The sequence below is a fragment of the Pteropus medius genome, unplaced genomic scaffold, assembly GCF_902729225.1.
Source record: "Pteropus medius unplaced genomic scaffold, Ma_sr-lr_union100, whole genome shotgun sequence".
NCBI classification, from domain to species: domain Eukaryota; kingdom Metazoa; phylum Chordata; class Mammalia; order Chiroptera; family Pteropodidae; genus Pteropus; species Pteropus medius.
In genome coordinates this window covers 1,839-15,342 of record NW_024346667.1, presented here as the reverse complement: position 1 = coordinate 15,342, position 13,504 = coordinate 1,839, and positions in this window count along the sequence as shown.

Sequence of the window (13,504 nt, the reverse complement as noted above, 5' to 3'; positions counted from 1 at the left end):
AAGTCAGTCATTACATATTTACTTTGTACCTTCTGTGTGATCAACAATGCATTTTATGATATGGGAAATGTAGCATGGTCCTTCAGCTCTAGGAACTCACAGTAATTCGGCTCGGATAGAGAAGTACTACGCGAAGCCACAGGAACACACCATTTAATACAGTGTGCGATTAGCCGTGAACCTATGTGTTAGAACTGTAAATGCATGAGAGGATAAAAGTGTTGGGCTTTGTGTTAGTGCTTAAACATTTGAAGGAGATGGTCAAGAGGGTGGAAGTTGATTTTGGATGACGTATGTGTGTGGCTTGCAATTTGAGAGGAAGCATGTATGCAAAGCATGCTATGCTTTCGAAGTCTGGGTAGAACCAAGGATAGAAAATGAGAAATGTTGATGGTATCATGTCCACTTACGGCAGAGCCTTTGAATCAGGAAAATGATCTGAAGATGGAAGGCCGTGAAAGCATTTCCGAAGAGAATATTATGGTCGAAGTGGCAACTGAGGCAGGTTGTATCGTCGGCTCTGCTAGAGAGTTAATGAGAAAAATCTGGGATCGGCGAAATCTCGCTGACGAGCTTTTGCAGTAAGGAGGCGTGAAGTCTAGACTGGGATTGGAGATCCAAGGGCAGATGAATGAGAAATTCCAAAGACGAAACCAACAGGTCTTTGTGCCTGACTTACGACGGAAGAAGAACAACGACCCCCGGGGGTTCAAGCTCGAATGAGCTGATGCATGAAGGAAGGAGCAGTGACTGAAACAGGCTCATCGGGTGGTAAACTTCTGATGTCTTCTTATGAGGGGTTCGCAGGTTGGAGCACGATTTCATTTACGAAGTGCCAACTCCGAGGTGGTGAAAATCCCATCTGGAAAATCCCCTGGTCATTAGCTTACGGGCAAGAGCTCAGGTGAGGGGAGAGGATTTGAGATACATGTTAATATTCTTAGGAAGACTTATAAATATCACTGCTCTTCCCCACTTGATTTATAAACCAATTAAGATGTAAGGCAAAATTGTAAGGAAGATAGGCGCACAAAAGAGCACCTTTATTGCTGATGCATCTAATATGGGAGCATGTGTTTGATTCATGGCTATGGGTGGGTGCGCTTTTTAACGTCAAACTCCACAGTTAGAAGGATTCGCTCATCCCAACGCAGGCAGCATCGTGCCATTTCAGGCTATTTCAGGCCACTTCCCATGGATCTCTAATGTGGCTCCTTCTACGTGGAAGGAGATGATACGGTTGGGAAAGAACCGTCTCCTCGTCCCCTTCACCCATCTCACTGAGGAGTACTCTGTGTAGAAATGCCCCTTTGGCTCAGAAAACATGTCTTTTGCACTTTGTATCCCCAATCGAACTCAAGCATGGTGCCTGGAGAACGTCAGTTTCTCAACAAGTATTTTTTATATTAAATGAATAAATAAACTTGCAGTGGAAGATGATGTGAATTGATGGTTTTACACTGGAGAGAATATAAAATGAGAAGCGTGTAGCCTCATGGAGTCCGCTTGAACGAGCTGGGCGGGAAGTGGAAGGAAGCAGGGAACTAAGCGGAAATGAGCACTGGGCACCTACTACGATGCTTTGGATCTAAAGTGTCTGTTTCGGATGATGACACAATATATCGTAACGTCAGATTACTTCAATTTATGTCATTCTCTATTTCTCAGACTTCGTTCAAGTTGGCAGCTATCCTGGGCTTTGTGATTTCAGGTCTGCGGTGACTGAAAAGATGTCCATACTGGTCCCCAAAGCAGTCTGAATCACAGTTTTCAGCCTTCACAAGCTCGTTGTGATGTATTATATTATTTAGGATTTTTTTTAATGCAAGTAACAGAAACCAATTCAAGGCATTGAAGCAAAGGAGTGACTGTGATAAGGAAAAAGCCGTGTCTCGAAGAAACATATGTCAGGAATGCAGTTTGGCCCCAGAAAAGGCTCCGAATCTTGAACAGAAAAGCTACAGGAAACCAGGCAACGTGCTCTCTTCATTTCTTATCTCTGTGTCTCCGTAGGACTCTGCTGTAGTTCTGTTCTCTGTGTGCCGGCCTTCGCTATGCAATGCCTGAGCTTGCGCGTCTCCTCCGATCTGGAGAAAAACTCAAAGACTCAAATCTTTTAGTCACAATGATAGGTAATACATTTTAGCCCGAAGCAGAATGTAATTACGGCCCTCGGCCCTCAGGTCCCGTGTGACTGGTTTTGAGGAGGTGGAATTCTCAGAGACTGGACTAACTACAAAAGGTTTCCTCTCCCCTCCTCTCCCCCGCCTTCCTCCCTCTCTGCCCCTCTTTCTGCCCCGCACAGGCACACATACACATAAAGCAAGAATAAATCAAGAAATTAAAAAAAGTAGGAAGAGTGAGGTATATCCAGCGACAAGATAAAACAGCTAATGTTTATCCAAATACGTATTGCGTATCTTTGGCGCTGTTCTGAGCACTAACTCTATCCTAACTTATTTTAATCCCCTTTGTTTCTTGGTTTTAGAAATTTTTGTTTTGCTAAGGGGAGAGAGAGAGTTAGCAGTAGACAGAATCACAGGGAGATTCGGGTGAATTTCCAATTTTAGTTGCAGATTTTAACACTTCCTCAGAAATTATTTAGATCAAACTGACAAGACATGAAGTTAGAGAATGTTTGAAAATCAGACAATCACATAATTAATTATATATCTCTATAAATTATGTCGATAATAATGTGTATATTTTTTGTTATGTATTTTATATAATTATTTATAGGCTATATGTGTGTATGTAAAATTATATATATATGTACATTTAACACCTGCTAAGCGAATATTATTTTTGAGCACCCATGGACCATTCACAAAAAATTGAGTTTCTACTGAGACTCAGTGAAAACCAACCAAATATCAAGGAATCGATATCTTGGAGACTATGACACTAATATAGCAAAATCAGAAACCGATAATGAAAGGAGGGATCTAAAAAGTGTGTATGTCCGTAATCTTCCAAATAGACTCGGGTAGAAAAGAAATTACACAGCACTTAGAACTAGCTGGAAATGAAGCAAAGAGCAAGCCAGCATTTTGAGGCTACAGCGAAAACATTTCAAGAGAGAAATGGACGAGACAAGGGGACAGAGATGTGATGGACGGGGGAAATGACAGTAGCAATGACCGCGCTACAGCAACAACAAGACCAGGAGAGGGATGACACAGGCCCAGCGAGATGAAGGATCGTGAGCTGACGAGCTGCGTGATAGTCTTTTTTAAAGACGGTCGTCTTGAACGAACTAACGACAACAGTGCAATGACGGTGTGTTCCGTTACAACCGGTTTTTAGACAGGGAAGGGAGTTAACCGGAAATTAAATGGTCCTGAGGAGCCGTGACAGAAATGCACGCACCAATGAAATAATTGTCAGTGCACGTCGTAAAACAGTACGACTTCTTCAGTTATGTATGCATCTGAGGTCCACGAAAGAGAGAAGAAAAAAGAAAGAAAAAGAAGAAGGATGGGTAGTTTGCTGCCATCTCTTGCCTCACTACCGAAGGAACTCACCACTGTCTTCTGGATTTCTGAGGGAACCAAGCATAGAACAACTCGCACTTCTCAGCTGGCCTGGCAGAATCTCTGACCTCATCATCTGAAGTTTCCAGACAGGGTAATTTTCAAACGCTAATATCCGTGGATCCTGAGATATTCTCCACAATTTGCCTTTAAGGCTATAGTAAATGAAGCAACAAAAAGAGACCTTGCGACGGGCTTATTACCTTGTAGCTAGATGATAAGGTACGTGTGGCACTGGAAGATCATTCCAGAGACTTTCATTTGAGTTCCACTATGAATATGGATTTTAAATCACCGCATTTTCCTACAAAATCTTTTCTCTTCATTTACCAACCGTGAGTCTTCTCTGCATCAGACAAGTGCAAAGGTAATTTATACTTTTAAAGTGGGAATTTACCACTGCAACCCCGATTTGCTTTGTACCTCGTCTCCTCTCTCTTGCATGGATTTTCCAGGTTCTAAATAAATGAAGGAGTCGTGATGTTTTACAACATGCATTAAAATTTCTTTCACTGGTGACACATGTTTCTATCAGTTCCTCAATACTACTTTGATTTGCTGTTAAATAGGTCTTCCCTTTGCTAGAAACTGATCTTTTTATACATGCACAATATTAGTATTGAATTATATAGCTTAATTCAATCATTTAATTCATTCGACAAATAATAAGCCAAGTTCGAGTGTCGTGTACTCAAAGATAAAGTATAGTTTTTCTCAACTAATTAACAGTCTGATGAAAAAGACACCCATAAACCGATAGAAGACAGTGTTTGAAGGGACCGATGGAGACAGGCATGGGAGCATTTAATGGTAACGCCTAATCCCACTTATGGATCGTAGAGATGAGATCCTGGAGGGATGATTCATAAACCGGTATTAGAGGCTCACCGGGCACAGGGGGCGTGGAAGGGTAGAGATTGTGGAAAGCATTTGGCTAGGGGGTGCAACACGTGTACTGTCAAGGAGGAAGGGATGATGGCGTGCACAAGGACCTCAAGCAGTGTTTGAGGTGGAAAGAGAGGCCCGAGGCTGGAGAAGCAGGCAAAGGCCGGGCCATGTGGGACCACGTAGGCCTTGGTGGGCAATCTTTTTATGATTCTTTGGGTAGTAAGCAAGGGAAAGATGTCAGAAAACCCTGTATTAGTAGCAACTAGCTTCTAGAGAATCCACAGGTAAGAAAAGTTTCAATAAAGAGGTCATGAGGGTTTTCTAGGCAAGACATGATGAGAACCAAACCAGGGCTGTGGACAGAGAGCCTGACATAAGTTCCTTATTGCTGCTATAATAAATGACTACATTCTTAGCAGCTTAAGACACACAAATGTATCATCTTACAGTTCTGGAGGTCAGAAGCCTGATACGGGGCTCAGAGGGCTAAAATCACGGTGTCAGCAGAGATGCGTTTCTTCCGGGTGCTTTAGGGGAGAATCTGTTTCTTTGCTTTTCCCAGCTTTCCTGCATTCCTTGGCTCATTGCCTCTTACATCTCTAATTGTGACCTTCACCAGCAGAGAGATTACGACTCGCTTTGTCGCAATTCTTGCTTTATCACCGTGGTCTGGAACCGAACCCGCAGGATCTCCGAGGTACCCCTGTGTTCTAGAGGAAGAACCGTTCAGGCGGGAGGGATGCAGTGCTTAGAGGTTGAGATGCCTGTGGAACTCCAGGCCCCCAGGAGATGTCTAGCAGGTGCGTTGCCATCTGAACCTGCAGCCTGGGGGATAATGGCGAGGGAGGTTTAGCTAGGGATTTTCTCAGCCTTTAGGGAGCAGAGTTGAAGCCGCGTTGGTCGAAAACACGCAGGGAAAGGTTGAGAGTGAGAAGCACAAGGGTCAGAATTAGTGTGTTTGGAATATGAGCAGCTCTCTCTCTTGGCGGAAGAGGATTTGTCAGAAATGGAACATGAGGAGAAGATTGTATCTCGGGAGCCCAGGGGGCAGAGCGACGGTTTTTACCCGAAGTCCCGCTGGGGAATATTGCCGACTCACCAGAGAAGAGAGGAGAGACTGGATGAGACTTCATACCTCTCACCAAAATCAGAGTAACTATGCTTTTATTTGAATTATCAGTTTACATTTTTTATAGGGTTTTTATTTAAGTAAAGCACTTTGGGATGAAAATTGTATTTAAAATTTGAAAACTCTCTGCAGTAGAGAATTTGAGAAGATAGAGAGAGTAAGGCATGGTCACTTGGCTAGAGCATGGTGTGAGTGTTGCCAAATGATGTAGCTACTTACTGATGACTTCGATCGATCTGTGTAACAGACGGTGGACGTTGCTGCGTCCCTAGGTTCTCATATCTTGTGCACAGCTCTATCCTGGCAAGTCCCATACTCTATTTTCATTTCTGCTTTAACTTCTCTGGATCCCCCTCTCGATTGTGAACATATGAAAAATCTCTCCCGTGACTTTCATCTTTGTATTAGAAGGGAAAAAAATAAATAAATAAAGACTTATTTACTAGACCTCATCTTAAGGAGAAAATTACCTGTCTTGAGGTAGAGCGAGATGGTCCTCAAAGCATGCTCAAACAGAACGTGATGCTTACTAAACTGCTATGCGGGAAAAAGAGAGAGAAATCGTTTTGTGTTTAAGGAAAAAGATGAGGAAAAGGAAAAATGAATTAAAAGAAAGAAGATGAAGGGAAAAAGGAAGATACCAAGGAGAAGGTGTTACACCGTGGCTCTGCCCCACAAATTGCCAATGCTTTTGCACTTATAAACCCTTTAAATTAATAACTGATAAAGGTTATGGATTTTTGACGGAGTTAATATAGGGCGAAACAGAGACGATGTGTATCGAGGAGGTATTCGACAAAAGTGCCGTGAAGATGTAATTCCCGGGAATTTGAAGAGATCACAAAGAGGGTAGTTGAAACAGGGTGTTTTAGCCCAGTGCTGCCCAATAGAAATATAATGTGAGTCACAAAGGGAGAGGCACGTGTGTAATTTTAAATGTTCTTCTAGGCACATTTTAAAAGAGTAAAAATGAATAGGTGGAATTGATTTTAATAATATACCTTATTTAACAAAACACGGCCAAAATATTTTAATTTAATCATGCAATCAATATTAAAATTATTAAATAATTACGTTCTTTTTTTTTTGGTACCGTCTTTGAAATCCAGTGTGCATTTTATACTAACGGGACATCTCCATTTGAACTGGCTACATTTCAAAGGCTCAGTAGTCACATGCAGCTAGTGGCTTCCACGTTGGACATAAAAAAAAAATCGAGATCTCCGTATTATAGGTGACCTACAGCCAATACTAAGATTTCATTGTCAGTGCTCCTCTAGATGAAATATGGGAGCTGCATCTTCAATGATGCTTAACCAGTACTACATTCTCACCGTAGCTGCCTGTCCGTTAGTCCTAACTAACACGTAAGTTAGGACTCAACTCAGCATCAGTGAACACACAGTTTCCTGAGTAGACAGGGGATGAGTAAGCATCAGGTCTTCAGTCCAGTCTCCCCCTTTCACTGAAAATGCCTCCAAGAAAGAATAAGTTAATCCAGTCAAGTCTTCTTATAAACATTCGAGTTACAGAACTCTTGGGAAACACACTAATGGCGTTTAGTAGTGGGACAGTCTTTTGTCTGTGGAATGCTTTGAGCAGATGCACCTGCTCCAGCAGTGACTGGTTATCGAAGTCTAGAGTTTGGGGCAGTGGAATCTGTGGATGTGTACGAGTAGCTCTTGAGGAAGTGTCATGAAGGCTATGTGGGTATAAACTGGAGACATTTCATGATTAAAATAGATCCCTTCTGTGTAAGTAGTGAAGCTGCACACATCCGTAGCGACCTCATCCATCACTCGGGGCCAGAAGGTATTCTCGTGTGGTGAGAAAGCGCTAGAGAACCCGGGCTATGGACCCGAAACTTCTCCTTGCTTTGCCTGTGCCGGGGATCGTTTTCCAGTTCAAAATTATTAGTAGAGTTTGAAATCCTGATTCCTGTAAGTCTGCTTTGATAATGTAGTCTTTTCTGGTTTTTCATCAAGATATTAGAATATTTAATATGAAGAAAATGAGGTCTGTGAAGACGGACCTAATCACTTGGTTGCTCATACAGCTCTGATTATTTAATTTTGATTATTTAGTACTAGAATGCCTGGCAAAGGTCACTTTACGGAGAGTGGTGCTGTCCTGTATGGTACTGACTAGCCACATGTTGCGATTTAAGTTTAAATGAACTAAAATTACCTAAAATTAAACATTTAGTTCCTCATTTGTATTTGCCACTCTTCAGATGCTCGATAGCCATTTATGCCTAGTGATGTTTCGATGCACTCGATGAATAGAGAACATTTTCATCACTGCAGCAAGTTCCACCGGACAACCTCGCTCCATAAATTAGAGATACCGTCGGGAAGTAGCGTGTCACAAATTAGAGAGAGGCTTTGTTTTGACTTCGAACATTCCAATAAAATGAGGCAGAGACTTCAGACCTGCGACTAGGAAGATAATTTGTTTTGGTCTAAAGAGATGGAGACTGGAGAAAAGGGGGAAAGCATAAGGGGGAGAGAGGCCGGGAACTAGAGAGATGGGAGAAGGCTGTACATCCTGCCATATAATTCTATACTTGGGAGTACTGTATTTTTAATAGCATCACTGAACTTGAGAATATGTGGTAGTGTGTGTGTGTGTGTGTGTGGTTACAGGAACTAAGTTTCAGGTACGGGTAGGTTTGGAAGCAGATGGCACCAAGATCAAGTAGGGCCCTGGAATCACACCAATTGCAAACGAGGCTTTGGCTCTTCCAGTATTTTAGAATTGTGATCCAAGCCACACAGCCAGGTCCTTAAGAGAGACAGAGCTGATGCACGGATGATGCACTTAATGTTTTGACTATATTAACTAGTACATGACATGATGTCTGACGTAAAATCGCTTCTCAGTAAGATGGTCCAATGAATGGATTACTCCAGGACCAGCTGACTTTCTTTTCTTTTCTTTCTTTTTCTAATCGATTTTCTCGAAGCAGCTTTTGTTCATAGGCAACTAGTACGTATGGAGAGTTAATGCAGCACAGTCTTTGGCTTGCTCGGATGCTGAAATGACAATGTAAATTTAGATCAATGGCAGTTCAGATAAAAGCGCTCTTGGAAGCCAGAAGGTGGGCTAGCTTGTCCTGAAGGCCTCTTAACCTTCGGAGGTCTATAGTAATTTTTAGGTTAGGTTTACCGCTACACTCAAAACTCTGAGGTAACTACGGATTCACTAATCTGCGACACATCTTTGCCAAGTACAAAATAAACCTTGTAAGTCGGAAAGGACTTTGCAGACACCGTTAAGTTGAAAAAAAAAATGCAAAAAGTAGGTGACGTGAAGGCATCGGCTTTTTCGACTCGTTCTGATAAAGGCAGTTCTAGCAGTGTTCACCCCAGCGGACGAGTCCTGCGGATGGTCTTCAGTGCTGAAATTGTCTTGTCTGGAAACTGATTTAGCTTCAGTGTTTCTGAATTCTATAAAAAAGACTTCATTAAGTTGGCTTTCATTCTATTTATGCCTTTGTCGTTTCCTTCAACGTTTAAGTGAAAATAACACATAAGAAATCATGGCTGACGGGCCTAGAATTTATCTTCTATTATTTATTGTGGGACTTCTCGCTCCACCCAGCATTATACTCAAACAAGTCAAATATCAGTTAAAGAGCCGTAGAAGACCCTACGATTCACAGCATAGTATCTGTCTTGACTGTATTTAATGGCCGGTACTTACTCCAAATGAGTTAAAGCATATTATTGTGTGAGCGTTTATTTTCACTACTCGACTGCTTTGGGAGAACATTTTCCTACTCCTCCACTGCTTTTCTGTTCCCTTGTAAGCCTTAATCATGGGATATAATTAGCTGATAAACAGAATCAGATACCAACGGGGTTGGTATGGGTGGGAAATTACCACCACACTGACAAATGGATAAGCACGTACGTGCACATCCAACACCTCGGTCTCACATCCTCCCGCGCGTCTGTTACTACACGAGACTTTTTCTGTGCAACTCAGCCCCTCGTCTTGGGCTTCCCCATTTATTTTTTTTGCTCAAGTCGGAAAACTGGCTACCGTTCTCACCTGTGGTCCCTACTCTGTCTCACACACACATCACATTTGGTGAATTTAGAATCTGATTGTATACTGTACGAGGTAATTTGACGGAAGCTGAGTTCTTTGCCTTAACTCTAAAAGGGGGTGATCTAGATTGTATGAAGGTATATGATTTACAGATGATTAATTATATAGACAGACTTCAGCTTTCGTTTTATCTGAAGCACTTTTCTACTTCCCAGTCGAATCATGATCTCGACTTTACAAAATCTCACTGTTTTTCATAGCTTTCGATTCTTGAATAAGGAGCGAAATAGGGATTTGGATACATCAAAGTATTGCTTTTGCCATTTCGCTTAAACTGCCTTTTATAGAACTCCGATGAGAGCCTGGCCGCCTCTATCAAATGTAGAATGAAACTCAGTTTACATGCTAGAATTAGCCTTCCTATATATACAGGTAAATGTTTATGCAGTTAGGTCACCCGTACGGCAGCTGTTATTAAGAAAACATTTCACCATCCTGTCACTTGTCTCTCTGAGAGTCAGAAAAAAGCACTATTGTTTAGTTGGCTAGTTATAATGATCTGTCTTAGCTGCGTGAAATTTACTGGAATAAGTATTAAGGGAGATTAAGAGAAACTAAGCATAATATCTGCATATAAAGAGCTATAATCTCATGCAAAGGACTATACAGAGAGAAATTTTAAGTAAGTAAACTTCATAGCCAACTAAGTTTTGTTAAATTGCATACTCAAACTTGGAGTATCGAGGTGAAGATATTTTTATAGTATCACGTACAATGGTAAATGATATGACACAACCTCGATGTAACAGCACAATAAGTAAATCACAGAGAACATAACCATTAAAATGTCGCTTTCCAAAAAACAGATGGAACGTGAAATGTTCACAGTATTAGCTTGAGTAAAAAAAAAGTGTAAATCAAAATCAAACGCATAGAAAATCGAGACTATGCAACGTCTCAAAATTTACTATTCACTTATATAAAAAACAAAATCTCTTCTTCAGCTCAGCTCTTACAGCTGAGTTTTTCTCTACCCTTTTCTTGTCGGTGTCATCCGCTGCATTCCCCATCAGTTTGTGAAAGTTTTGGCGCCTGGCTTATATTTGTCAAAACAGGTTAGTCTGCACTGCAGTAATAAACAACACAAATATCTTATTGACTTATACCAATAAACGCTTCTCTCGTATTAACCTCCTTCGCTGGTTAGCTCTGCCTCCATTCCTTGTACTTCCTCCAGAAGGATGATGGAGCCATCTCTCTCTGGAACTTTGTCCCTGCAGAGAGAAAAGAGAGATGGCAAAGCACACATAGAAAGAAGGGCTTAAAGCTTCCGCATCTCGACGACTCACGCCACCACATACCCATTCGGTCGGCCAAAGCGAGTCCAAGTTCCGCAGTGTGGTAATGTGGAAGCACAGCTCCAAGGGGGACACTCAATGAAGGGAAGTACTAATAGTCGATCTCATAGTAAACAGTGACCCTGCCCTCTCATTTCCTCCACTGTCTCGCAGTAAATAACTTTTGCCACCATTCCACGTTAAGTATCCATATTCATAACACATCCCATAGTATGAATTTGGCCTCTCAAAGGAATTCAGATCCTGTGTCTCCACACAACCTCCTGACTCCTTATTCAAGAAGAGAGAGAGATATTTCACGTACTGGTCCCTTAGTAGATATGTCACTCAAAGCCAAAGATGCATTAGCCTCCAGGTAAAAACGGGTTGGGGCTCTCTCTGTACTGAGCTAGAGTGGTCTGGTACCCAGGTGGCCTGAAGCATCCTCTTTCTCATAGACGGTTGGACCATTTTTATTTACCGCCCCCCTCTCTTTCGAATCCCGTCCCACATAACTAGGTAGGATGGGTGAGTGGCATAGAGATGGGACCAGTGAGCTCTTAATGAGAACTAGCTCTTAATAAAAACCCTTCTGTCTCTGGAAGCTCTTAAAATTCTTCTTTCTGAAATGGTGGCCTTTCCTTGCATTGAATAGGTAAAACATGTTGGCCATTATCTGGGCTTTGGTCTGGACTTTGAAAGAAGTTTCCTATTTAACACTTTCGGTCCAGAATTTTTAGACTCAAACGCATAGTAGGTTTTCTCTAAAACGTAGTGATCGTCTCTGGCTTGTGGGATTATATAAGGGTTTTTATCTCTTATTTTTGTGATTGTCCAGATTTAAAAAATTGTTAGTTTATAATAAGCACATCACTTTTATATTCAGAAAATATACAATAAAATTATTTTCAAAAACAGCGTCAGAAAAAATAAAGACTACGACTAGGGGAGACAGGTATCGGGGAAATCGAAATAATTTCAGGTCATTCGAGAGTATGTATCATATCTTGCTCATTTTTATATTTTTCATAGTTCCCAGTGTCGAAAGATGTTAATGTGACCTTATGGTGGGATTAGTCCTAGGGACACACAAACATCCAAAGCTACACGAGGCAAATCAGCCCCTTTTTTGTGCTTCTGGGTAAAGATGAAGAGAGAGAGAAAGCCACGGGGAAAAGACATTGCAGGTGTTTCTAGGGCTTTGGAACCACACTCCAATTATAAGACTCCTGTGAGTTCTCTCGAACCAAAAAGATGGAGAACATGTCAGGTGGAGTTTCCCCATCTGAACCATCTAGGTTCTAAGAGCCTAGATGTAAAGCAGACCACGTGTCTGATCTTGTTATCTCCTGACCGAAGCACAAATCTGCTTACGCGCTTCTCATTTAGAGCACGCCCACCAGTCAGCGGAAGAGAGTGCAGGGACAGATACCGGGCCTTGGCTGCTTGTTTAAACGTTTCCTTAGGCATAGAAAAGCCTCTTGTTTTTGGATAGATTTACCTATCAGACGTAAGTTGGGGAGAAATGGAGTCAATAGCATCACAGACCAAAACAAAGACACTTTGGAGGTGGGGAGAGACTGAGAGAGAGACAGAGAGACAGAGACAGGGACAGACAAGGACAGTCAGGGACAGATAGTGAGAGGGGAAAGGGGAGGAGGGAAGGAGACGAAAAGGGAGGAAAAGAGAAGAGAGGAGATGAGAGAGAAGGATTTTACCAAGGGGTTTAGGTCATGGACCTTTATTACATGATCTTAGGAGGAAAAGGTCTAGAAAAGGTGTATACCCGTGAGTATTCGCTAGCAAAGTAATCGATAAAATAGCCTAGAGTCGAAGCATTTAATGGCAACGCTATTTCACGTCGACGAAAAGTGAAGCTTGTTTGGAGCGTTCTGTAGCCTACACTTGACACAGTTGCAGAAGCTGGTCACCGTGTGTGGAAACGAAGAGCTGGATTATAGGATGGCTGAATCTTCTAATATTTCAAATGAATCGGAGGTAGATTAGGGTATTTGTTCTTAGAGGTAAAGTCTGTGGCCTTAATTTAATCACTATATTAAGTCTGTATCACAGCCGAGTGAAAGGTTTATCGTCAAATTATCGTGCATAAATTTTTATGAATAATATTAACAAATTCTAACATGCGACACATCTTCAAAGAAACACGTTACCTAGATTATCAAAGTAGTCGTCACAAAATAGATAGTGCTTATACTTGTAACATCCGGTCCTCACCGACAGCTTTACTCACCGTTGTTTGCGTTATTTTGCAAATAGCTGTTAGGGAAGTTATGGTTTACGGGAGCAATGCTTTTGTATCCTCCCGGCTTCTCCCGCCGTTACAGAACTTCCTTTAAAAACCTTTCAGAAGGTATTTCTGACTTAAAACGTAGAGATCAAATTAGGAAAATTAAAACAGCTCTGAAGTCAAACCCGATCGTGTAAGAAGCAAGTGCCATTCAGCATCATAAGAAAAGTTAAAGCAATCTCCAAGAGTTCAGGAGAAAAAAAAAAAAAGCATTTTTGTATAAAAAGAGAATTCTTTGCCACCTTAATCCATT